The following is a 27,665-nucleotide window of genomic DNA, read 5'->3' on the forward strand; positions in this document are numbered from 1 at the left end:
AAGTGCTGGATTAGAAATACCCCAAAGATTACGGTTAGGGATAGAGTTTGATTGGTTAAGTCTAGGGGCAATTTGGGTGTTTATTCGTTACAACTGATCTCCCATTGTCTTATATCTTGATTACTTTATCCCGTTTTAAACTTGAAATGTTGTTGGTGGGGTTTGGAACAATACAAGTGTTTTTTTGTTTTTGGTTTTTAAATTTAATTTTTCTGCAATTGCAATTTAATGTTTTAAGAGTTAAGACTAAGGTTTAGATCAAATTGATGAATTTCTGCACTTTTTTCCTTTTTACCACTCAGAACATGCCCCTTCTCTTGATGCTCCCATGAAAGGAACATTGAACATCATCTAAGGCACAGAGCTTGTGATTAAACCACTTCTCTGTACCACATTAGCGCTCAGGAAGAAGCACCCCAGCTCATCATCGTGGGTGGCGGAACTCACTTTAGAAAAACGTTTCTCACGATAAGACTAAAAGAACTTATCCCCGAAAGTAGGATTAGGTTTTGCTAAACGTTACGGATGGCTCTATATCTTTCGGTTATGGTTGGGGTAAGGGTTTCATCATCTCAGGCAGACAATCGCACAGAGAATACCACAGCAACAGAGACGAACTCTTCGCAATAGCAGAGCTAACCACGGCAATGGCATTTGTGATGGAAAGTACCAAGCTTCTCGGAGTGAAAGTCTTGGATAAAATTAATGGACGTTTCTTTCTATATGTTTCGCTTAGTGTAAGGGTTTTATCAGCTCAGGCAGACAATTGCACAGAGAATACCACAGCAACAGAGACGAACTCTTCGCAGTAGCCAAGCTAACCACGGCAATGGCATTTCTGATGGAAAGTAGCAAGCTTCTCGGAGTGAAAATTTTGGATAAAATTAATGGACAGCTCTTTCTACATGTTTCGCTTAGCGTTAGGGTTTTATCAGCTCAGGCAGTCAATCGCACAGAGAATACCACAGCAACAGAGACGAACTCTTCGCAGTAGCCAAGCTAACCACGGCAATGGCATTTCTGATGGAAAGTACCAAGCTTCTCGGAGTGAAAGGCTTAGATAAAATTAATGGACGGCTCTTTCTAGGTTTTGCTTAGCTTAAGGGTTTTATCAGCTCAGGCAGACAATCGCACAGAGAATACCACAGCAACAGAGACGAACTCTTCGCAGTAGCCAAGCTAACCACGGCAATGGCATTTCTGATGGAAAGTACCAAGCTTCTCGGAGTGAAAGTTTTGGATAAAATTAATGGACAGCTCTTTCTACATGTTTCGCTTAGCGTTAGGGTTTGATCAGCTCAGGCAGTCAATCGCACAGAGAATACCACAGCAACAGAGACGAACTCTTCGCAGTAACCAAGCTAACCACGGCAATGGCATTTCTGATGGAAAGTACCAAGCTTCTCGGAGTGAAAGGCTTAGATAAACTTAATAGACGGCTCTTTCTAGGTTTTGCTTAGCTTAAGGGTTTTATCAGCTCAGGCAGACAATCGCACAGAGAATACCACAGCAACAGAGACGAACTCTTCGCAGTAGCCAAGCTAACCACGGCAATGGCATTTCTGATGGAAAGTACCAAGCTTCTCGGAGTGAAAGTCTTGGATAAAATTAATGGACGGCTCTTTATGTTTCGCTTAGTGTAAGGGTTTTATCAGCTCAGGCAGACAATCGCACAGAGAATACCACAGCAACAGAGACGAACTCTTCGCAGTAGCCAAGCTAACCACGGCAATGGCATTTCTGATGGAAAGTACCTAGCTACTCGGAGTGAAAGTTTTGGATAAAATTAATGGACAGCTCTTTCTACATGTTTCGCTTAGCGTTAGGGTTTTATCAGCTCAGGCAGTCAATCGCACAGAGAATACCACAGCAACAGAGACGAACTCTTCGCAGTAGCCAAGCTAACCACGGCAATGGCATTTCTGATGGAAAGTACCAAGCTTCTCGGAGTGAAGACTTAGATAAAATTAATAGACGGCTCTTTCTAGGTTTCGCTTAGTGTAAGGGTTTTATCAGCTCAGGCAGACAATCGCACAGAGAATACCACAGCAACAGAGACGAACTCATCGCAGTAGCCAAGCTAACCACGGCAATGGCATTTCTGATGGAAAGTACCAAGCTTCTCGGAGTGAAAGTCTTGGATATAATTAATGGACGGCTCTTTATGTTTCGCTTAGTGTAAGGGTTTTATCAGCTCAGGCAGACAATCGCACAGAGAATACCACAGCAACAGACTAACTCTTCGCAGTAGACAAGCTAACCACGGCAATGGCATTTCTGATGGAAAGTACCAAACTTCTCACAGTAAAAGTTTTGGATAAAATTACTGGACGTTTCTTTCTATACGATTCGCTTAGTGTAAGGGTTTTATAAGCTCAGACAGACAATCGCACAGAGAATACCACAGCAACAGAGACCAACTCTTTGTAGTAGCCAAGCTAACTATTGCAATGGCATTCCTGATGGAAAGTATCAAGTTTCTTGCAGTGAAAGTTTTGGATAAAATTAATAGACGGCTCTTTCTAGGTTTCGCTTAGTGTAAGGGTTTTATCAGCTCAGGCAGACAATCGCACAGAGAATACCACAGCAACAGAGACGAACTCTTCGCAGTAGCCAAGCTAACCACGGCAATGGCATTTCTGATGGAAAGTACCAAGCTTGTCGGAGTGAAAGTCTTGGATAAAATTAATGGACGCTTCTTTCTATACGTTTCGCTTAGTGTAAGGGTTTTATCAGCTCAGGCAGACAATCGCACATAGAATACCACAGCAACAGAGACGAACTCTTCGCAGTAGCCAAGCTAACCACGGCAATGGCATTTCTGATGGAAAGTACCAAGCTTCTCGGAGTGAAAGACTTAGATAAAATTAATAGACGGCTCTTTCTAGGTTTTGCTTAGTGTAAGGGTTTTATCAGCTCAGGCAGACAATCGCACAGAGAATACCACAGCAACAGAGACGAACTCTTCGCAGTAGCCAAGCTAACCACGGCAATGGCATTTCTGATGGAAAGTACCAAGCTTCTCGGAGTTAAAGTCTTGGATAAAATTAATGGACGTTTCTTTCTATACGTTTCGCTTAGTGTGAGGGTTTTATCAGCTCAGGCAGACAATCGCACAGAGAATACCACAGCAACAGAGATGAACTCTTCGCAGTAGCCAAGCTAACCACGGCAATGGCATTTCTGATGGAAAGTACCAAGCTTCTCGGAGTGAAAGTTTTGGATAAAATTAATGGACAGCTCTTTCTACATGTTTCGCTTAGCGTTAGGGTTTGATCAGCTCAGGCAGTCAATCGCACAGAGAATACCACAGCAACAGAGACGAACTCTTCGCAGTAGCCAAGCTAACCACGGCAATGGCATTTCTGATGGAAAATACCAAGCTTCTCGGAGTGAAAGGCTTAGATAAACTTAATAGACGGCTCTTTCTAGGTTTTGCTTAGCTTAAGGGTTTTATCAGCTCAGGCAGACAATCGCACAGAGAATACCACAGCAACAGAGACGAACTCTTCGCAGTAGCCAAGCTAACCACGGCAATGGCATTTCTGATGGAAAGTACCAAGCTTCTCGGAGTGAAAGTCTTGGATAAAATTAATGGACGGCTCTTTATGTTTCGCTTAGTGTAAGGGTTTTATCAGCTCAGGCAGACAATCGCACAGAGAATACCACAGCAACAGAGACGAACTCTTCGCAGTACCCAAGCTAACCACGGCAATGGCATTTCTGATGGAAAGTACCTAGCTACTCGGAGTGAAAGTTTTGGATAAAATTAATGGACAGCTCTTTCTACATGTTTCGCTTAGCGTTAGGGTTTTATCAGCTCAGGCAGTGAATCGCACAGAGAATACCACAGCAACAGAGACGAACTCTTCGCAGTAGCCAAGCTAACCACGGCAATGGCATTTCTGATGGAAAGTACCAAGCTTCTCGGAGCGAAAGGCTTATATAAACTTAATAGACGGCTCCTTCCAGGTTTTGCTTAGCTTAACGGTTTTATCAGCTCAGGCAGACAATCGCACAGAGAATACCACAGCAACAGAGACGAACTCTTCGCAGTAGCCAAGCTAACCACGGCAATGGCATTTCTGATGGAAAGTACCAAGCTTCTCGGAGTGAAAGACTTGGATAAAATTAATGGACGGCTCTTTCTAGGTTTCGCTTAGTGTAAGGGTTTTATCAGCTCAGTCAGACAATCGCACAGAGAATACCACAGCAACAGAGACGAACTCTTCGCAGTAGCCAAGCTAACCACGGCAATGGCATTTCTGATGGAAAGTAGCAAGCTTCTCGGAGTGAAAGTTTTGGATAAAATTAATGGACGGCTCTTTCTACATGTTTCGCTTAGCGTTTTGTCAGCTCAGGCAGTCAATCGCACAGAGAATACCACAGCAACAGAGACCAACTCTTCGCGGTAGCCAAGCTAACCACGGCAAGGGCATTTCAGATTGAAAATACTAGGTTAACTTTATGGTTAGGGTTGAATGCCAGAGCCAACACATGTCAACTGAGCACCTCCGCCAATGCCCAAGTGCTGGATTAGAAATACCCCAAAGATTACGGTTAGGGATAGAGTTTGATTGGTTAAGTCTAGGGGCAATTTGGGTGTTTATTCGTTACAACTGATCTCCCATTGTCTTATATCTTGATTACTTTATCCCGTTTTAAACTTGAAATGTTGTTGGTGGGGTTTGGAACAATACAAGTGTTTTTTTGTTTTTGGTTTTTAAATTTAATTTTTCTGCAATTGCAATTTAATGTTTTAAGAGTTAAGACTAAGGTTTAGATCAAATTGATGAATTTCTGCACTTTTTTCCTTTTTACCACTCAGAACATGCCCCTTCTCTTGATGCTCCCATGAAAGGAACATTGAACATCATCTAAGGCACAGAGCTTGTGATTAAACCACTTCTCTGTACCACATTAGCGCTCAGGAAGAAGCACCCCAGCTCATCATCGTGGGTGGCGGAACTCACTTTAGAAAAACGTTTCTCACGATAAGACTAAAAGAACTTATCCCCGAAAGTAGGATTAGGTTTTGCTAAACGTTACGGATGGCTCTATATCTTTCGGTTATGGTCTGGGTAAGGGTTTCATCATCTCAGGCAGACAATCGCACAGAGAATACCACAGCAACAGAGACGAACTCTTCGCAATAGCAGAGCTAACCACGGCAATGGCATTTGTGATGGAAAGTACCAAGCTTCTCGGAGTGAAAGTCTTGGATAAAATTAATGGACGTTTCTTTCTATATGTTTCGCTTAGTGTAAGGGTTTTATCAGCTCAGGCAGACAATTGCACAGAGAATACCACAGCAACAGAGACGAACTCTTCGCAGTAGCCAAGCTAACCACGGCAATGGCATTTCTGATGGAAAGTAGCAAGCTTCTCGGAGTGAAAATTTTGGATAAAATTAATGGACAGCTCTTTCTACATGTTTCGCTTAGCGTTAGGGTTTTATCAGCTCAGGCAGTCAATCGCACAGAGAATACCACAGCAACAGAGACGAACTCTTCGCAGTAGCCAAGCTAACCACGGCAATGGCATTTCTGATGGAAAGTACCAAGCTTCTCGGAGTGAAAGGCTTAGATAAAATTAATGGACGGCTCTTTCTAGGTTTTGCTTAGCTTAAGGGTTTTATCAGCTCAGGCAGACAATCGCACAGAGAATACCACAGCAACAGAGACGAACTCTTCGCAGTAGCCAAGCTAACCACGGCAATGGCATTTCTGATGGAAAGTACCAAGCTTCTCGGAGTGAAAGTTTTGGATAAAATTAATGGACAGCTCTTTCTACATGTTTCGCTTAGCGTTAGGGTTTGATCAGCTCAGGCAGTCAATCGCACAGAGAATACCACAGCAACAGAGACGAACTCTTCGCAGTAACCAAGCTAACCACGGCAATGGCATTTCTGATGGAAAGTACCAAGCTTCACGGAGTGAAAGGCTTAGATAAACTTAATAGACGGCTCTTTCTAGGTTTTGCTTAGCTTAAGGGTTTTATCAGCTCAGGCAGACAATCGCACAGAGAATACCACAGCAACAGAGACGAACTCTTCGCAGTAGCCAAGCTAACCACGGCAATGGCATTTCTGATGGAAAGTACCAAGCTTCTCGGAGTGAAAGTCTTGGATAAAATTAATGGACGGCTCTTTATGTTTCGCTTAGTGTAAGGGTTTTATCAGCTCAGGCAGACAATCGCACAGAGAATACCACAGCAACAGAGACGAACTCTTCGCAGTAGCCAAGCTAACCACGGCAATGGCATTTCTGATGGAAAGTACCTAGCTACTCGGAGTGAAAGTTTTGGATAAAATTAATGGACAGCTCTTTCTACATGTTTCGCTTAGCGTTAGGGTTTTATCAGCTCAGGCAGTCAATCGCACAGAGAATACCACAGCAACAGAGACGAACTCTTCGCAGTAGCCAAGCTAACCACGGCAATGGCATTTCTGATGGAAAGTACCAAGCTTCTCGGAGTGAAGACTTAGATAAAATTAATAGACGGCTCTTTCTAGGTTTCGCTTAGTGTAAGGGTTTTATCAGCTCAGGCAGACAATCGCACAGAGAATACCACAGCAACAGAGACGAACTCATCGCAGTAGCCAAGCTAACCACGGCAATGGCATTTCTGATGGAAAGTACCAAGCTTCTCGGAGTGAAAGTCTTGGATATAATTAATGGACGGCTCTTTATGTTTCGCTTAGTGTAAGGGTTTTATCAGCTCAGGCAGACAATCGCACAGAGAATACCACAGCAACAGACTAACTCTTCGCAGTAGACAAGCTAACCACGGCAATGGCATTTCTGATGGAAAGTACCAAACTTCTCACAGTAAAAGTTTTGGATAAAATTACTGGACGTTTCTTTCTATACGATTCGCTTAGTGTAAGGGTTTTATAAGCTCAGACAGACAATCGCACAGAGAATACCACAGCAACAGAGACCAACTCTTTGTAGTAGCCAAGCTAACTATTGCAATGGCATTCCTGATGGAAAGTATCAAGTTTCTTGCAGTGAAAGTTTTGGATAAAATTAATAGACGGCTCTTTCTAGGTTTCGCTTAGTGTAAGGGTTTTATCAGCTCAGGCAGACAATCGCACAGAGAATACCACAGCAACAGAGACCAACTCTTTGTAGTAGCCAAGCTAACTATTGCAATGGCATTCCTGATGGAAAGTATCAAGTTTCTTGCAGTGAAAGTTTTGGATAAAATTAATAGACGGCTCTTTCTAGGTTTCGCTTAGTGTAAGGGTTTTATCAGCTCAGGCAGACAATCGCACAGAGAATACCACAGCAACAGAGACGAACTCTTCGCAGTAGCCAAGCTAACCACGGCAATGGCATTTCTGATGGAAAGTACCAAGCTTCTCGGAGTGAAAGTCTTGGATAAAATTAATGGACGGCTCTTTATGTTTCGCTTAGTGTAAGGGTTTTATCAGCTCAGGCAGACAATCGCACAGAGAATACCACAGCAACAGAGACGAACTCTTCGCAGTAGCCAAGCTAACCACGGCAATGGCATTTCTGATGGAAAGTACCTAGCTACTCGGAGTGAAAGTTTTGGATAAAATTAATGGACAGCTCTTTCTACATGTTTCGCTTAGCGTTAGGGTTTTATCAGCTCAGGCAGTCAATCGCACAGAGAATACCACAGCAACAGAGACGAACTCTTCGCAGTAGCCAAGCTAACCACGGCAATGGCATTTCTGATGGAAAGTACCAAGCTTCTCGGAGTGAAGACTTAGATAAAATTAATAGACGGCTCTTTCTAGGTTTCGCTTAGTGTAAGGGTTTTATCAGCTCAGGCAGACAATCGCACAGAGAATACCACAGCAACAGAGACGAACTCATCGCAGTAGCCAAGCTAACCACGGCAATGGCATTTCTGATGGAAAGTACCAAGCTTCTCGGAGTGAAAGTCTTGGATAAAATTAATGGACGGCTCTTTATGTTTCGCTTAGTGTAAGGGTTTTATCAGCTCAGGCAGACAATCGCACAGAGAATACCACAGCAACAGACTAACTCTTCGCAGTAGACAAGCTAACCACGGCAATGGCATTTCTGATGGAAAGTACCAAACTTCTCACAGTAAAAGTTTTGGATAAAATTACTGGACGTTTCTTTCTATACGATTCGCTTAGTGTAAGGGTTTTATAAGCTCAGACAGACAATCGCACAGAGAATACCACAGCAACAGAGACCAACTCTTTGTAGTAGCCAAGCTAACTATTGCAATGGCATTCCTGATGGAAAGTATCAAGTTTCTTGCAGTGAAAGTTTTGGATAAAATTAATAGACGGCTCTTTCTAGGTTTCGCTTAGTGTAAGGGTTTTATCAGCTCAGGCAGACAATCGCACAGAGAATACCACAGCAACAGAGACGAACTCTTCGCAGTAGCCAAGCTAACCACGGCAATGGCATTTCTGATGGAAAGTACCAAGCTTGTCGGAGTGAAAGTCTTGGATAAAATTAATGGACGCTTCTTTCTATACGTTTCGCTTAGTGTAAGGGTTTTATCAGCTCAGGCAGACAATCGCACATAGAATACCACAGCAACAGAGACGAACTCTTCGCAGTAGCCAAGCTAACCACGGCAATGGCATTTCTGATGGAAAGTAGCAAGCTTCTCGGAGTGAAAGACTTAGATAAAATTAATAGACGGCTCTTTCTAGGTTTTAATTAGTGTAAGGGTTTTATCAGCTCAGGCAGACAATCGCACAGAGAATACCACAGCAACAGAGACGAACTCTTCGCAGTAGCCAAGCTAACCACGGCAATGGCATTTCTGATGGAAAGTACCAAGCTTCTCGGAGTTAAAGTCTTGGATAAAATTAATGGACGTTTCTTTCTATACGTTTCGCTTAGTGTGAGGGTTTTATCAGCTCAGGCAGACAATCGCACAGAGAATACCACAGCAACAGAGATGAACTCTTCGCAGTAGCCAAGCTAACCACGGCAATGGCATTTCTGATGGAAAGTACCAAGCTTCTCGGAGTGAAAGTTTTGGATAAAATTAATGGACAGCTCTTTCTACATGTTTCGCTTAGCGTTAGGGTTTGATCAGCTCAGGCAGTCAATCGCACAGAGAATACCACAGCAACAGAGACGAACTCTTCGCAGTAGCCAAGCTAACCACGGCAATGGCATTTCTGATGGAAAATACCAAGCTTCTCGGAGTGAAAGGCTTAGATAAACTTAATAGACGGCTCTTTCTAGGTTTTGCTTAGCTTAAGGGTTTTATCAGCTCAGGCAGACAATCGCACAGAGAATACCACAGCAACAGAGACGAACTCTTCGCAGTAGCCAAGCTAACCACGGCAATGGCATTTCTGATGGAAAGTACCAAGCTTCTCGGAGTGAAAGTCTTGGATAAAATTAATGGACGGCTCTTTATGTTTCGCTTAGTGTAAGGGTTTTATCAGCTCAGGCAGACAATCGCACAGAGAATACCACAGCAACAGAGACGAACTCTTCGCAGTACCCAAGCTAACCACGGCAATGGCATTTCTGATGGAAAGTAGCAAGCTTCTCGGAGTGAAAGTTTTGGATAAAATTAATGGACGGCTCTTTCTACATGTTTCGCTTAGCGTTTTGTCAGCTCAGGCAGTCAATCGCACAGAGAATACCACAGCAACAGAGACCAACTCTTCGCGGTAGCCAAGCTAACCACGGCAAGGGCATTTCAGATTGAAAATACTAGGTTAACTTTATGGTTAGGGTTGAATGCCAGAGCCAACACATGTCAACTGAGCACCTCCGCCAATGCCCAAGTGCTGGATTAGAAATACCCCAAAGATTACGGTTAGGGATAGAGTTTGATTGGTTAAGTCTAGGGGCAATTTGGGTGTTTATTCGTTACAACTGATCTCCCATTGTCTTATATCTTGATTACTTTATCCCGTTTTAAACTTGAAATGTTGTTGGTGGGGTTTGGAACAATACAAGTGTTTTTTTGTTTTTGGTTTTTAAATTTAATTTTTCTGCAATTGCAATTTAATGTTTTAAGAGTTAAGACTAAGGTTTAGATCAAATTGATGAATTTCTGCACTTTTTTCCTTTTTACCACTCAGAACATGCCCCTTCTCTTGATGCTCCCATGAAAGGAACATTGAACATCATCTAAGGCACAGAGCTTGTGATTAAACCACTTCTCTGTACCACATTAGCGCTCAGGAAGAAGCACCCCAGCTCATCATCGTGGGTGGCGGAACTCACTTTAGAAAAACGTTTCTCACGATAACACTAAAAGAACTTATCCCCGAAAGTAGGATTAGGTTTTGCTAAACGTTACGGATGGCTCTATATCTTTCGGTTATGGTTGGGGTAAGGGTTTCATCATCTCAGGCAGACAATCGCACAGAGAATACCACAGCAACAGAGACGAACTCTTCGCAATAGCAGAGCTAACCACGGCAATGGCATTTGTGATGGAAAGTACCAAGCTTCTCGGAGTGAAAGTCTTGGATAAAATTAATGGACGTTTCTTTCTATATGTTTCGCTTAGTGTAAGGGTTTTATCAGCTCAGGCAGACAATTGCACAGAGAATACCACAGCAACAGAGACGAACTCTTCGCAGTAGCCAAGCTAACCACGGCAATGGCATTTCTGATGGAAAGTAGCAAGCTTCTCGGAGTGAAAATTTTGGATAAAATTAATGGACAGCTCTTTCTACATGTTTCGCTTAGCGTTAGGGTTTTATCAGCTCAGGCAGTCAATCGCACAGAGAATACCACAGCAACAGAGACGAACTCTTCGCAGTAGCCAAGCTAACCACGGCAATGGCATTTCTGATGGAAAGTACCAAGCTTCTCGGAGTGAAAGGCTTAGATAAAATTAATGGACGGCTCTTTCTAGGTTTTGCTTAGCTTAAGGGTTTTATCAGCTCAGGCAGACAATCGCACAGAGAATACCACAGCAACAGAGACGAACTCTTCGCAGTAGCCAAGCTAACCACGGCAATGGCATTTCTGATGGAAAGTACCAAGCTTCTCGGAGTGAAAGTTTTGGATAAAATTAATGGACAGCTCTTTCTACATGTTTCGCTTAGCGTTAGGGTTTGATCAGCTCAGGCAGTCAATCGCACAGAGAATACCACAGCAACAGAGACGAACTCTTCGCAGTAACCAAGCTAACCACGGCAATGGCATTTCTGATGGAAAGTACCAAGCTTCTCGGAGTGAAAGGCTTAGATAAACTTAATAGACGGCTCTTTCTAGGTTTTGCTTAGCTTAAGGGTTTTATCAGCTCAGGCAGACAATCGCACAGAGAATACCACAGCAACAGAGACGAACTCTTCGCAGTAGCCAAGCTAACCACGGCAATGGCATTTCTGATGGAAAGTACCAAGCTTCTCGGAGTGAAAGTCTTGGATAAAATTAATGGACGGCTCTTTATGTTTCGCTTAATGTAAGGGTTTTATCAGCTCAGGCAGACAATCGCACAGAGAATACCACAGCAACAGAGACGAACTCTTCGCAGTAGCCAAGCTAACCACGGCAATGGCATTTCTGATGGAAAGTACCTAGCTACTCGGAGTGAAAGTTTTGGATAAAATTAATGGACAGCTCTTTCTACATGTTTCGCTTAGCGTTAGGGTTTTATCAGCTCAGGCAGACAATCGCACAGAGAATACCACAGCAACAGAGACGAACTCTTCGCAGTAGCCAAGCTAACCACGGCAATGGCATTTCTGATGGAAAGTACCAAGCTTCTCGGAGTGAAGACTTAGATAAAATTAATAGACGGCTCTTTCTAGGTTTCGCTTAGTGTAAGGGTTTTATCAGCTCAGGCAGACAATCGCACAGAGAATACCACAGCAACAGAGACGAACTCTTCGCAGTACCCAAGCTAACCACGGCAATGGCATTTCTGATGGAAAGTACCAAGCTTCTCGGAGTGAAAGTCTTGGATATAATTAATGGACGGCTCTTTATGTTTCGCTTAGTGTAAGGGTTTTATCAGCTCAGGCAGACAATCGCACAGAGAATACCACAGCAACAGACTAACTCTTCGCAGTAGACAAGCTAACCACGGCAATGGCATTTCTGATGGAAAGTACCAAACTTCTCACAGTAAAAGTTTTGGATAAAATTACTGGACGTTTCTTTCTATACGATTCGCTTAGTGTAAGGGTTTTATAAGCTCAGACAGACAATCGCACAGAGAATACCACAGCAACAGAGACCAACTCTTTGTAGTAGCCAAGCTAACTATTGCAATGGCATTCCTGATGGAAAGTATCAAGTTTCTTGCAGTGAAAGTTTTGGATAAAATTAATAGACGGCTCTTTCTAGGTTTCGCTTAGTGTAAGGGTTTTATCAGCTCAGGCAGACAATCGCACAGAGAATACCACAGCAACAGAGACCAACTCTTTGTAGTAGCCAAGCTAACTATTGCAATGGCATTCCTGATGGAAAGTATCAAGTTTCTTGCAGTGAAAGTTTTGGATAAAATTAATAGACGGCTCTTTCTAGGTTTCGCTTAGTGTAAGGGTTTTATCAGCTCAGGCAGACAATCGCACAGAGAATACCACAGCAACAGAGACGAACTCTTCGCAGTAGCCAAGCTAACCACGGCAATGGCATTTCTGATGGAAAGTACCAAGCTTCTCGGAGTGAAAGTCTTGGATAAAATTAATGGACGGCTCTTTATGTTTCGCTTAGTGTAAGGGTTTTATCAGCTCAGGCAGACAATCGCACAGAGAATACCACAGCAACAGAGACGAACTCTTCGCAGTAGCCAAGCTAACCACGGCAATGGCATTTCTGATGGAAAGTACCTAGCTACTCGGAGTGAAAGTTTTGGATAAAATTAATGGACAGCTCTTTCTACATGTTTCGCTTAGCGTTAGGGTTTTATCAGCTCAGGCAGTCAATCGCACAGAGAATACCACAGCAACAGAGACGAACTCTTCGCAGTAGCCAAGCTAACCACGGCAATGGCATTTCTGATGGAAAGTACCAAGCTTCTCGGAGTTAAAGTCTTGGATAAAATTAATGGACGTTTCTTTCTATACGTTTCGCTTAGTGTGAGGGTTTTATCAGCTCAGGCAGACAATCGCACAGAGAATACCACAGCAACAGAGATGAACTCTTCGCAGTAGCCAAGCTAACCACGGCAATGGCATTTCTGATGGAAAGTAGCAAGCTTCTCGGAGTGAAAGTTTTGGATAAAATTAATGGACGGCTCTTTCTACATGTTTCGCTTAGCGTTTTGTCAGCTCAGGCAGTCAATCGCACAGAGAATACCACAGCAACAGAGACCAACTCTTCGCGGTAGCCAAGCTAACCACGGCAAGGGCATTTCAAATTGAAAATACTAGGTTAACTTTATGGTTAGGGTTGAATGCCAGAGCCAACACATGTCAACTGAGCACCTCCGCCAATGCCCAAGTGCTGGATTAGAAATACCCCAAAGATTACGGTTAGGGATAGAGTTTGATTGGTTAAGTCTAGGGGCAATTTGGGTGTTTATTCGTTACAACTGATCTCCCATTGTCTTATATCTTGATTACTTTATCCCGTTTTAAACTTGAAATGTTGTTGGTGGGGTTTGGAACAATACAAGTGTTTTTTTGTTTTTGGTTTTTAAATTTAATTTTTCTGCAATTGCAATTTAATGTTTTAAGAGTTAAGACTAAGGTTTAGATCAAATTGATGAATTTCTGCACTTTTTTCCTTTTTACCACTCAGAACATGCCCCTTCTCTTGATGCTCCCATGAAAGGAACATTGAACATCATCTAAGGCACAGAGCTTGTGATTAAACCACTTCTCTGTACCACATTAGCGCTCAGGAAGAAGCACCCCAGCTCATCATCGTGGGTGGCGGAACTCACTTTAGAAAAACATTTCTCACGATAACACTAAAAGAACTTATCCCCGAAAGTAGGATTAGGTTTTGCTAAACGTTACGGATGGCTCTATATCTTTCGGTTATGGTTGGGGTAAGGGTTTCATCATCTCAGGCAGACAATCGCACAGAGAATACCACAGCAACAGAGACGAACTCTTCGCAATAGCAGAGCTAACCACGGCAATGGCATTTGTGATGGAAAGTACCAAGCTTCTCGGAGTGAAAGTCTTGGATAAAATTAATGGACGTTTCTTTCTATATGTTTCGCTTAGTGTAAGGGTTTTATCAGCTCAGGCAGACAATCGCACAGAGAATACCACAGCAACAGAGACGAACTCTTCGCAGTAGCCAAGCTAACCACGGCAATGGCATTTCTGATGGAAAGTAGCAAGCTTCTCGGAGTGAAAATTTTGGATAAAATTAATGGACAGCTCTTTCTACATGTTTCGCTTAGCGTTAGGGTTTTATCAGCTCAGGCAGTCAATCGCACAGAGAATACCACAGCAACAGAGACGAACTCTTCGCAGTAGCCAAGCTAACCACGGCAATGGCATTTCTGATGGAAAGTACCAAGCTTCTCGGAGTGAAAGGCTTAGATAAAATTAATGGACGGCTCTTTCTAGGTTTTGCTTAGCTTAAGGGTTTTATCAGCTCAGGCAGACAATCGCACAGAGAATACCACAGCAACAGAGACGAACTCTTCGCAGTAGCCAAGCTAACCACGGCAATGGCATTTCTGATGGAAAGTACCAAGCTTCTCGGAGTGAAAGTTTTGGATAAAATTAATGGACAGCTCTTTCTACATGTTTCGCTTAGCGTTAGGGTTTGATCAGCTCAGGCAGTCAATCGCACAGAGAATACCACAGCAACAGAGACGAACTCTTCGCAGTAACCAAGCTAACCACGGCAATGGCATTTCTGATGGAAAGTACCAAGCTTCTCGGAGTGAAAGGCTTAGATAAACTTAATAGACGGCTCTTTCTAGGTTTTGCTTAGCTTAAGGGTTTTATCAGCTCAGGCAAACAATCGCACAGAGAATACCACAGCAACAGAGACGAACTCTTCGCAGTAGCCAAGCTAACCACGGCAATGGCATTTCTGATGGAAAGTACCAAGCTTCTCGGAGTGAAAGTCTTGGATAAAATTAATGGACGGCTCTTTATGTTTCGCTTAGTGTAAGGGTTTTATCAGCTCAGGCAGACAATCGCACAGAGAATACCACAGCAACAGAGACGAACTCTTCGCAGTAGCCAAGCTAACCACGGCAATGGCATTTCTGATGGAAAGTACCTAGCTACTCGGAGTGAAAGTTTTGGATAAAATTAATGGACAGCTCTTTCTACATGTTTCGCTTAGCGTTAGGGTTTTATCAGCTCAGGCAGTCAATCGCACAGAGAATACCACAGCAACAGAGACGAACTCTTCGCAGTAGCCAAGCTAACCACGGCAATGGCATTTCTGATGGAAAGTACCAAGCTTCTCGGAGTGAAAGACTTAGATAAAATTAATAGACGGCTCTTTCTAGGTTTCGCTTAGTGTAAGGGTTTTATCAGCTTAGGCAGACAATCGCACAGAGAATACCACAGCAACAGAGACGAACTCATCGCAGTAGCCAAGCTAACCACGGTAATGGCATTTCTGATGGAAAGTACCAAGCTTCTCGGAGTGAAAGTCTTGGATATAATTAATGGACGGCTCTTTATGTTTCGCTTAGTGTAAGGGTTTTATCAGCTCAGGCAGACAATCGCACAGAGAATACCACAGCAACAGACTAACTCTTCACAGTAGACAAGCTAACCACGGCAATGGCATTTCTGATGGAAAGTACCAAACTTCTCACAGTAAAAGTTTTGGATAAAATTACTGGACGTTTCTTTCTATACGTTTCGCTTAGTGTAAGGGTTTTATAAGCTCAGACAGACAATCGCACAGAGAATACCACAGCAACAGAGACCAACTCTTTGTAGTAGCCAAGCTAACTATTGCAATGGCATTCCTGATGGAAAGTATCAAGTTTCTTGCAGTGAAAGTTTTGGATAAAATTAATAGACGGCTCTTTCTAGGTTTCGCTTAGTGTAAGGGTTTTATCAGCTCAGGCAGACAATCGCACAGAGAATACCACAGCAACAGAGACGAACTCTTCGCAGTAGCCAAGCTAACCACGGCAATGGCATTTCTGATGGAAAGTACCAAGCTTCTCGGAGTGAAAGACTTAGATAAAATTAATAGACGGCTCTTTCTAGGTTTCGCTTAGTGTAAGGGTTTTATCAGCTCAGGCAGACAATCGCACAGAGAATACCACAGCAACAGAGACGAACTCTTCGCAGTAGCCAAGCTAACCACGGCAATGGCATTTCTGATGGAAAGTACCAAGCTTCTCGGAGTTAAAGTCTTGGATAAAATTAATGGACGTTTCTTTCTATACGTTTCGCTTAGTGTGAGGGTTTTATCAGCTCAGGCAGACAATCGCACAGAGAATACCACAGCAACAGAGATGAACTCTTCGCAGTAGCCAAGCTAACCACGGCAATGGCATTTCTGATGGAAAGTACCAAGCTTCTCGGAGTGAAAGTTTTGGATAAAATTAATGGACAGCTCTTTCTACATGTTTCGCTTAGCGTTAGGGTTTGATCAGCTCAGGCAGTCAATCGCACAGAGAATACCACAGCAACAGAGACGAACTCTTCGCAGTAGCCAAGCTAACCACGGCAATGGCATTTCTGATGGAAAGTACCAAGCTTCTCGGAGTGAAAGGCTTAGATAAACTTAATAGACGGCTCTTTCTAGGTTTTGCTTAGCTTAACGGTTTTATCAGCTCAGGCAGACAATCGCACAGAGAATACCACAGCAACAGAGACGAACTCTTTGTAGTAGCCAAGCTAACTATTGCAATGGCATTCCTGATGGAAAGTATCAAGTTTCTTGCAGTGAAAGTTTTGGATAAAATTAATAGACGGCTCTTTCTAGGTTTCGCTTAGTGTAAGGGTTTTATCAGCTCAGCCAGACAATCGCACAGAGAATACCACAGCAACAGAGACGAACTCTTCGCAGTAGCCAAGCTAACCACGGCAATGGCATTTCTGATGGAAAGTACCAAGCTTCTCGGAGTGAAAGACTTAGATAAAATTAATAGACGGCTCTTTCTAGGTTTCGCTTAGTGTAAGGGTTTTATCAGCTCAGGCAGACAATCGCACAGAGAATACCACAGCAACAGAGACGAACTCTTCGCAGTAGCCAAGCTAACCACGGCAATGGCATTTCTGATGGAAAGTACCAAGCTTCTCGGAGTTAAAGTCTTGGATAAAATTACTGGACGTTTCTTTCTATACGTTTCGCTTAGTGTGAGGGTTTTATCAGCTCAGGCAGAAAATCGCACAGAGAATACCACAGCAACAGAGATGAACTCTTCGCAGTAGCCAAGCTAACCACTGCAATGGCATTTCTGATGGAAAGTACCAAGCTTCTCGGAGTGAAAGTTTTGGATAAAATTAATGGACAGCTCTTTCTACATGTTTCGCTTAGCGTTAGGGTTTGATCAGCTCAGGCAGTCAATCGCACAGAGAATACCACAGCAACAGAGACGAACTCTTCGCAGTAGCCAAGCTAACCACGGCAATGGCATTTCTGATGGAAAGTACCAAGCTTCTCGGAGTGAAAGGCTTAGATAAACTTAATAGACGGCTCTTTCTAGGTTTTGCTTAGCTTAAGGGTTTTATCAGCTCAGGCAGACAATCGCACAGAGAATACCACAGCAACAGAGACGAACTCTTCGCAGTAGCCAAGCTAACCACGGCAATGGCATTTCTGATGGAAAGTACCAAGCTTCTCGGAGTGAAAGTCTTGGATAAAATTAATGGACGGCTCTTTATGTTTCGCTTAGTGTAAGGGTTTTATCAGCTCAGGCAGACAATCGCACAGAGAATACCACAGCAACAGAGACGAACTCTTCGCAGTAGCCAAGCTAACCACGGCAATGGCATTTCTGATGGAAAGTACCTAGCTACTCGGAGTGAAAGTTTTGGATAAAATTAATGGACAGCTCTTTCTACATGTTTCGCTTAGCGTTAGGGTTTTATCAGCTCAGGCAGTCAATCAACACAGAGAATACCACAGCAACAGAGACGAACTCTTCGCAGTAGCCAAGCTAACCACGGCAATGGCATTTCTGATGGAAAGTACCAAGCTTCTCGGAGTTAAAGTCTTGGATAAAATTAATGGACGTTTCTTTCTATACGTTTCGCTTAGTGTGAGGGTTTTATCAGCTCAGGCAGACAATCGCACAGAGAATACCACCGCAACAGAGATGAACTCTTCGCAGTAGCCAAGCTAACCACGGCAATGGCATTTCTGATGGAAAGTACCAAGCTTCTCGGAGTGAAAGTTTTGGATAAAATTAATGGACAGCTCTTTCTACATGTTTCGCTTAGCGTTAGGGTTTTATCAGCTCAGGCAGTCAATCGCACAGAGAACACCAGAGCAACAGAGACGAACTCTTCGCAGTAGCCAAGCTAACCACGGCAATGGCATTTCTGATGGAAAGTACCAAGCTTCTCGGAGCGAAAGGCTTAGATAAACTTAATAGACGGCTCCTTCCAGGTTTTGCTTAGCTTAACGGTTTTATCAGCTCAGGCAGACAATCGCACAGAGAATACCACAGCAACAGAGACGAACTCTTCGCAGTAGCCAAGCTAACCACGGCAATGGCATTTCTGATGGAAAGTACCAAGCTTCTCGGAGTGAAAGACTTGGATAAAATTAATGGACGGCTCTTTCTAGGTTTCGCTTAGTGTAAGGGTTTTATCAGCTCAGTCAGACAATCGCACAGAGAATACCACAGCAACAGAGACGAACTCTTCGCAGTAGCCAAGCTAACCACGGCAATGGCATTTCTGATGGAAAGTAGCAAGCTTCTCGGAGTGAAAGTTTTGGATAAAATTAATGGACGGCTCTTTCTACATGTTTCGCTTAGCGTTTTGTCAGCTCAGGCAGTCAATCGCACAGAGAATACCACAGCAACAGAGACCAACTCTTCGCGGTAGCCAAGCTAACCACGGCAAGGGCATTTCAAATTGAAAATACTAGGTTAACTTTATGGTTAGGGTTGAATGCCAGAGCCAACACATGTCAACTGAGCACCTCCGCCAATGCCCAAGTGCTGGATTAGAAATACCCCAAAGATTACGGTTAGGGATAGAGTTTGATTGGTTAAGTCTAGGGGCAATTTGGGTGTTTATTCGTTACAACTGATCTCCCATTGTCTTATATCTTGATTACTTTATCCCGTTTTAAACTTGAAATGTTGTTGGTGGGGTTTGGAACAATACAAGTGTTTTTTTGTTTTTGGTTTTTAAATTTAATTTTTCTGCAATTGCAATTTAATGTTTTAAGAGTTAAGACTAAGGTTTAGATCAAATTGATGAATTTCTGCACTTTTTTCCTTTTTACCACTCAGAACATGCCCCTTCTCTTGATGCTCCCATGAAAGGAACATTGAACATCATCTAAGGCACAGAGCTTGTGATTAAACCACTTCTCTGTACCACATTAGCGCTCAGGAAGAAGCACCCCAGCTCATCATCGTGGGTGGCGGAACTCACTTTAGAAAAACATTTCTCACGATAACACTAAAAGAACTTATCCCCGAAAGTAGGATTAGGTTTTGCTAAACGTTACGGATGGCTCTATATCTTTCGGTTATGGTTGGGGTAAGGGTTTCATCATCTCAGGCAGACAATCGCACAGAGAATACCACAGCAACAGAGACGAACTCTTCGCAATAGCAGAGCTAACCACGGCAATGGCATTTGTGATGGAAAGTACCAAGCTTCTCGGAGTGAAAGTCTTGGATAAAATTAATGGACGTTTCTTTCTATATGTTTCGCTTAGTGTAAGGGTTTTATCAGCTCAGGCAGACAATCGCACAGAGAATACCACAGCAACAGAGACGAACTCTTCGCAGTAGCCAAGCTAACCACGGCAATGGCATTTCTGATGGAAAGTAGCAAGCTTCTCGGAGTGAAAATTTTGGATAAAATTAATGGACAGCTCTTTCTACATGTTTCGCTTAGCGTTAGGGTTTTATCAGCTCAGGCAGTCAATCGCACAGAGAATACCACAGCAACAGAGACGAACTCTTCGCAGTAGCCAAGCTAACCACGGCAATGGCATTTCTGATGGAAAGTACCAAGCTTCTCGGAGTGAAAGGCTTAGATAAAATTAATAGACGGCTCTTTCTAGGTTTTGCTTAGCTTAAGGGTTTTATCAGCTCAGGCAGACAATCACACAGAGAATACCACAGCAACAGAGACGAACTCTTCGCAGTAGCCAAGCTAACCACGGCAATGGCATTTCTGATGGAAAGTACCAAGCTTCTCGGAGTGAAAGTTTTGGATAAAATTAATGGACAGCTCTTTCTACATGTTTCGCTTAGCGTTAGGGTTTGATCAGCTCAGGCAGTCAATCGCACAGAGAATACCACAGCAACAGAGACGAACTCTTCGCAGTAACCAAGCTAACCACGGCAATGGCATTTCTGATGGAAAGTACCAAGCTTCTCGGAGTGAAAGGCTTAGATAAACTTAATAGACGGCTCTTTCTAGGTTTTCCTTAGCTTAAGGGTTTTATCAGCTCAGGCAGACAATCGCACAGAGAATACCACAGCAACAGAGACGAACTCTTCGCAGTAGCCAAGCTAACCACGGCAATGGCATTTCTGATGGAAAGTACCAAGCTTCTCGGAGTGAAAGTCTTGGATAAAATTAATGGACGGCTCTTTATGTTTCGCTTAGTGTAAGGGTTTTATCAGCTCAGGCAGACAATCGCACAGAGAATACCACAGCAACAGAGACGAACTCTTCGCAGTAGCCAAGCTAACCACGGCAATGGCATTTCTGATGGAAAGTACCAAGCTTCTCGGAGTGAAAGTTTTGGATAAAATTAATGGACAGCTCTTTCTACATGTTTCGCTTAGCGTTAGGGTTTTATCAGCTCAGGCAGTCAATCGCACAGAGAATACCACAGCAACAGAGACGAACTCTTCGCAGTAGCCAAGCTAACCACGGCAATGGCATTTCTGATGGAAAGTAGCAAGCTTCTCGGAGTGAAAGTTTTGGATAAAATTAATGGACGGCTCTTTCTACATGTTTCGCTTAGCGTTTTGTCAGCTCAGGCAGTCAATCGCACAGAGAATACCACAGCAACAGAGACCAACTCTTCGCGGTAGCCAAGCTAACCACGGCAAGGGCATTTCAGATTGAAAATACTAGGTTAACTTTATGGTTAGGGTTGAATGCCAGAGCCAACACATGTCAACTGAGCACCTCCGCCAATGCCCAAGTGCTGGATTAGAAATACCCCAAAGATTACGGTTAGGGATAGAGTTTGATTGGTTAAGTCTAGGGGCAATTTGGGTGTTTATTCGTTACAACTGATCTCCCATTGTCTTATATCTTGATTACTTTATCCCGTTTTAAACTTGAAATGTTGTTGGTGGGGTTTGGAACAATACAAGTGTTTTTTTGTTTTTGGTTTTTAAATTTAATTTTTCTGCAATTGCAATTTAATGTTTTAAGAGTTAAGACTAAGGTTTAGATCAAATTGATGAATTTCTGCACTTTTTTCCTTTTTACCACTCAGAATATGCCCCTTCTCTTGATGCTCCCATGAAAAGAACATTGAACATCATCTAAGGCACAGAGCTTGTGATTAAACCACTTCTCTGTACCACATTAGCGCTCAGGAAGAAGCACCCCAGCTCATCATCGTGGGTGGCGGAACTCACTTTAGAAAAACATTTCTCACGATAAGACTAAAAGAACTTATCCCCGAAAGTAGGATTAGGTTTTGCTAAACGTAACGGATGGCTCTATATCTTTCGGTTATGGTTGGGGTAAGGGTTTCATCATCTCAGGCAGACAATCGCACAGAGAATACCACAGCAACAGAGACGAACTCTTCGCAATAGCAGAGCTAACCACGGCAATGGCATTTGTGATGGAAAGTACCAAGCTTCTCGGAGTGAAAGTCTTGGATAAAATTAATGGACGTTTCTTTCTATATGTTTCGCTTATTGTAAGGGTTTTATCAGCTCAGGCAGACAATCGCACAGAGAATACCACAGCAACAGAGACGAACTCTTCGCAGTAGCCAAGCTAACCACGGCAATGGCATTTCTGATGGAAAGTAGCAAGCTTCTCGGAGTGAAAATTTTGGATAAAATTAATGGACAGCTCTTTCTACATGTTTCGCTTAGCGTTAGGGTTTTATCAGCTCAGGCAGTCAATCGCACAGAGAATACCACAGCAACAGAGACGAACTCTTCGCAGTAGCCAAGCTAACCACGGCAATGGCATTTCTGATGGAAAGTACCAAGCTTCTCGGAGTGAAAGGCTTAGATAAAATTAATAGACGGCTCTTTCTAGGTTTTGCTTAGCTTAAGGGTTTTATCAGCTCAGGCAGACAATCGCACAGAGAATACCACAGCAACAGAGACGAACTCTTCGCAGTAGCCAAGCTAACCACGGCAATGGCATTTCTGATGGAAAGTACCAAGCTTCTCGGAGTGAAAGTTTTGGATAAAATTAATGGACAGCTCTTTCTACATGTTTCGCTTAGCGTTAGGGTTTTATCAGCTCAGGCAGTCAATCGCACAGAGAATACCACAGCAACAGAGACGAACTCTTCGCAGTAACCAAGCTAACCACGGCAATGGCATTTCTGATGGAAAGTACCAAGCTTCTCGGAGTGAAAGGCTTAGATAAACTTAATAGACGGCTCTTTCTAGGTTTTGCTTAGCTTAACGGTTTTATCAGCTCAGGCAGACAATCGCACAGAGAATACCACAGCAACAGAGACGAACTCTTCGCAGTAGCCAAGCTAACCACGGCAATGGCATTTCTGATGGAAAGTACCAAGCTTCTCGGAGTGAAAGTCTTGGATAAAATTAATGGACGGCTCTTTATGTTTCGCTTAGTGTAAGGGTTTTATCAGCTCAGGCAGACAATCGCACAGAGAATACCACAGCAACAGAGACGAACTCTTCGCAGTAGCCAAGCTAACCACGGCAATGGCATTTCTGATGGAAAGTACCTAGCTACTCGGAGTGAAAGTTTTGGATAAAATTAATGGACAGCTCTTTCTACATGTTTCGCTTAGCGTTAGGGTTTTATCAGCTCAGGCAGTCAATCGCACAGAGAATACCACAGCAACAGAGACGAACTCTTCGCAGTAGCCAAGCTAACCACGGCAATGGCATTTCTGATGGAAAGTACCAAGCTTCTCGGAGTGAAAGACTTAGATAAAATTAATAGACGGCTCTTTCTAGGTTTCGCTTAGTGTAAGGGTTTTATCAGCTCAGGCAGACAATCGCACAGAGAATACCACAGCAACAGAGACGAACTCATCGCAGTAGCCAAGCTAACCACGGCAATGGCATTTCTGATGGAAAGTACCAAGCTTCTCGGAGTGAAAGTCTTGGATATAATTAATGGACGGCTCTTTATGTTTCGCTTAGTGTAAGGGTTTTATCAGCTCAGGCAGACAATCGCACAGAGAATACCACAGCAACAGACTAACTCTTCGCAGTAGACAAGCTAACCACGGCAATGGCATTTCTGATGGAAAGTACCAAACTTCTCACAGTAAAAGTTTTGGATAAAATTACTGGACGTTTCTTTCTATACGTTTCGCTTAGTGTAAGGGTTTTATAAGCTCAGACAGACAATCGCACAGAGAATACCACAGCAACAGAGACCAACTCTTTGTAGTAGCCAAGCTAACTATTGCAATGGCATTCCTGATGGAAAGTATTCAGTTTCTTGCAGTGAAAGTTTTGGATAAAATTAATAGACGGCTCTTTCTAGGTTTCGCTTAGTGTAAGGGTTTTATCAGCTCAGGCAGACAATCGCACAGAGAATACCACAGCAACAGAGACCAACTCTTTGTAGTAGCCAAGCTAACTATTGCAATGGCATTCCTGATGGAAAGTATCAAGTTTCTTGCAGTGAAAGTTTTGGATAAAATTAATAGACGGCTCTTTCTAGGTTTCGCTTAGTGTAAGGGTTTTATCAGCTCAGGCAGACAATCGCACAGAGAATACCACAGCAACAGAGACGAACTCTTCGCAGTAGCCAAGCTAACCACGGCAATGGCATTTCTGATGGAAAGTACCAAGCTTCTCGGAGTGAAAGACTTAGATAAAATTAATAGACGGCTCTTTCTAGGTTTCGCTTAGTGTAAGGGTTTTATCAGCTCAGGCAGACAATCGCACAGAGAATACCACAGCAACAGAGACCAACTCTTCGCAGTAGCCAAGCTAACCACGGCAATGGCAATTCTGATGGAAAGTACCAAGCTTCTCGGAGTTAAAGTCTTGGATAAAATTAATGGACGTTTCTTTCTATACGTTTCGCTTAGTGTGAGGGTTTTATCAGCTCAGGCAGACAATCGCACAGAGAATACCACAGCAACAGAGATGAACTCTTCGCAGTAGCCAAGCTAACCACGGCAATGGCATTTCTGATGGAAAGTACCAAGCTTCTCGGAGTGAAAGTTTTGGATAAAATTAATGGACAGCTCTTTCTAAATGTTTCGCTTAGCGTTAGGGTTTGATCAGCTCAGGCAGTCAATCGCACAGAGAATACCACAGCAACAGAGACGAACTCTTCGCAGTAGCCAAGCTAACCACGGCAATGGCATTTCTGATGGAAAGTACCAAGCTTCTCGGAGTGAAAGGCTTAGATAAACTTAATAGACGGCTCTTTCTAGGTTTTGCTTAGCTTAAGGGTTTTATCAGCTCAGGCAGACAATCGCACAGAGAATACCACAGCAACAGAGACGAACTCTTTGTAGTAGCCAAGCTAACTATTGCAATGACATTCCTGATGGAAAGTATCAAGTTTCTTGCAGTGAAAGTTTTGGATAAAATTAATAGACGGCTCTTTCTAGGTTTCGCTTAGTGTAAGGGTTTTATCAGCTCAGGCAGACAATCGCACAGAGAATACCACAGCAACAGAGACGAACTCTTCGCAGTAGCCAAGCTAACCACGGCAATGGCATTTCTGATGGAAAGTACCAAGCTTCTCGGAGTGAAAGTCTTGGATAAAATTAATGGACGGCTCTTTATGTTTCGCTTAGTGTAAGGGTTTTATCAGCTCAGGCAGACAATCGCACAGAGAATACCACAGCAACAGAGACGAACTCTTCGCAGTAGCCAAGCTAACCACGGCAATGGCATTTCTGATGGAAAGTACCTAGCTACTCGGAGTGAAAGTTTTGGATAAAATTAATGGACAGCTCTTTCTACATGTTTCGCTTAGCGTTAGGGTTTTATCAGCTCAGGCAGTCAATCGCACAGAGAATACCACAGCAACAGAGACGAACTCTTCGCAGTAGCCAAGCTAACCACGGCAATGGCATTTCTGATGGAAAGTACCAAGCTTCTCGGAGTGAAAGACTTAGATAAAATTAATAGACGGCTCTTTCTAGGTTTCGCTTAGTGTAAGGGTTTTATCAGCTCAGGCAGACAATCGCACAGAGAATACCACAGCAACAGAGACGAACTCATCGCAGTAGCCAAGCTAACCACGGCAATGGCATTTCTGATGGAAAGTACCAAGCTTCTCGGAGTGAAAGTCTTGGATATAATTAATGGACGGCTCTTTATGTTTCGCTTAGTGTAAGGGTTTTATCAGCTCAGGCAGACAATCGCACAGAGAATACCACAGCAACAGACTAACTCTTCGCAGTAGACAAGCTAACCACGGCAATGGCATTTCTGATGGAAAGTACCAAACTTCTCACAGTAAAAGTTTTGGATAAAATTACTGGACGTTTCTTTCTATACGTTTCGCTTAGTGTAAGGGTTTTATAAGCTCAGACAGACAATCGCACAGAGAATACCACAGCAACAGAGACCAACTCTTTGTAGTAGCCAAGCTAACTATTGCAATGGCATTCCTGATGGAAAGTATCAAGTTTCTTGCAGTGAAAGTTTTGGATAAAATTAATAGACGGCTCTTTCTAGGTTTCGCTTAGTGTAAGGGTTTTAGCAGCTCAGGCAGACAATCGCACAGAGAATACCACAGCAACAGAGACCAACTCTTTGTAGTAGCCAAGCTAACTATTGCAATGGCATTCCTGATGGAAAGTATCAAGTTTCTTGCAGTGAAAGTTTTAGATAAAATTAATAGACGGCTCTTTCTAGGTTTCGCTTAGTGTAAGGGTTTTATCAGCTCAGGCAGACAATCGCACAGAGAATACCACAGCAACAGAGACGAACTCTTCGCAGTAGCCAAGCTAACCACGGCAATGGCATTTCTGATGGAAAGTACCAAGCTTCTCGGAGTGAAAGACTTAGATAAAATTAATAGACGGCTCTTTCTAGGTTTCGCTTAGTGTAAGGGTTTTATCAGCTCAGGCAGACAATCGCACAGAGAATACCACAGCAACAGAGACCAACTCTTCGCAGTAGCCAAGCTAACCACGGCAATGGCATTTCTGATGGAAAGTACCAAGCTTCTCGGAGTGAAAGGCTTAGATAAACTTAATAGACGGCTCTTTCTAGGTTTTGCTTAGCTTAAGGGTTTTATCAGCTCAGGCAGACAATCGCACAGAGAATACCACAGCAACAGAGACGAACTCTTCGCAGTAGCCAAGCTAACCACGGCAATGGCATTTCTGATGGAAAGTACCTAGCTACTCGGAGTGAAAGTTTTGGATAAAATTAATGGACAGCTCTTTCTACATGTTTCGCTTAGCGTTAGGGTTTTATCAGCTCAGGCAGTCAATCGCACAGAGAATACCACAGCAACAGAGACGAACTCTTCGCAGTAGCCAAGCTAACCACGGCAATGGCATTTCTGATGGAAAGTACCAAGCTTCTCGGAGTTAAAGTCTTGGATAAAATTAATGGACGTTTCTTTCTATACGTTTCGCTTAGTGTGAGGGTTTTATCAGCTCAGGCAGACAATCGCACAGAGAATACCACAGCAACAGATATGAACTCTTCGCAGTAGCCAAGCTAACCACGGCAATGGCATTTCTGATGGAAAGTACCAAGCTTCTCGGAGTGAAAGTTTTGGATAAAATTAATGGACAGCTCTTTCTACATGTTTCGCTTAGCGTTAGGGTTTGATCAGCTCAGGCAGTCAATCGCACAGAGAACACCACAGCAACAGAGACGAACTCTTCGCAGTAGCCAAGCTAACCACGGCAATGGCATTTCTGATGGAAAGTACCAAGCTTCTCGGAGCGAAAGGCTTAGATAAACTTAATAGACGGCTCCTTCCAGGTTTTGCTTAGCTTAACGGTTTTATCAGCTCAGGCAGACAATCGCACAGAGAATACCACAGCAACAGAGACGAACTCTTCGCAGTAGCCAAGCTAACCACGGCAATGGCATTTCTGATGGAAAGTACCAAGCTTCTCGGAGTGAAAGACTTGGATAAAATTAATGGACGGCTCTTTCTAGGTTTCGCTTAGTGTAAGGGTTTTATCAGCTCAGTCAGACAATCGCACAGAGAATACCACAGCAACAGAGACGAACTCTTCGCAGTAGCCAAGCTAACCACGGCAATGGCATTTCTGATGGAAAGTACCAAGCTTCTCGGAGTGAAAGTTTTGGATAAAATTAATAGACGGCTCTTTCTAGGTTTCGCTTAGTGTAAGGGTTTTATCAGCTCAGGCAGACAATCGCACAGAGAATACCACAGCAACAGAGACGAACTCTTCGCAGTAGCCAAGCTAACCACGGCAATGGCATTTCTGATGGAAAGTACCAAGCTTCTCGGAGTTAAAGTCTTGGATAAAATTAAT

At 43.2% G+C, this 27,665-nt stretch overlaps 6 non-coding genes across 6 annotated transcripts; all 6 read right to left on the reverse strand.

The window, feature by feature from the left end:
- Positions 1–293: 293 nt before the first annotated feature.
- LOC130118712 (small nucleolar RNA U3) lies at positions 294–506 on the reverse strand. Its single transcript, XR_008810782.1, has one exon. It is a non-coding gene; the product is annotated as a small nucleolar RNA U3 (small nucleolar RNA).
- A 4,313-nt stretch (positions 507–4,819) lies between these two features.
- LOC130118713 (small nucleolar RNA U3) lies at positions 4,820–5,032 on the reverse strand. Its single transcript, XR_008810783.1, has one exon. It is a non-coding gene; the product is annotated as a small nucleolar RNA U3 (small nucleolar RNA).
- A 5,028-nt stretch (positions 5,033–10,060) lies between these two features.
- Positions 10,061–10,273, reverse strand: LOC130118709 (small nucleolar RNA U3). The gene has a single exon (XR_008810779.1). It is a non-coding gene; the product is annotated as a small nucleolar RNA U3 (small nucleolar RNA).
- A 3,409-nt stretch (positions 10,274–13,682) lies between these two features.
- Positions 13,683–13,895, reverse strand: LOC130118701 (small nucleolar RNA U3). Its single transcript, XR_008810772.1, has one exon. It is a non-coding gene; the product is annotated as a small nucleolar RNA U3 (small nucleolar RNA).
- A 5,401-nt stretch (positions 13,896–19,296) lies between these two features.
- Positions 19,297–19,509, reverse strand: LOC130118702 (small nucleolar RNA U3). Its single transcript, XR_008810773.1, has one exon. It is a non-coding gene; the product is annotated as a small nucleolar RNA U3 (small nucleolar RNA).
- Positions 19,510–21,479: 1,970 nt separating this feature from the next.
- Positions 21,480–21,692, reverse strand: LOC130118710 (small nucleolar RNA U3). The gene has a single exon (XR_008810780.1). It is a non-coding gene; the product is annotated as a small nucleolar RNA U3 (small nucleolar RNA).
- Between the last annotated feature and the right edge of the window lie 5,973 nt (positions 21,693–27,665).

This window comes from Lampris incognitus, chromosome 9 (assembly GCF_029633865.1).
Source record: "Lampris incognitus isolate fLamInc1 chromosome 9, fLamInc1.hap2, whole genome shotgun sequence".
Taxonomy (NCBI): Eukaryota; Metazoa; Chordata; class Actinopteri; order Lampriformes; family Lampridae; genus Lampris; species Lampris incognitus.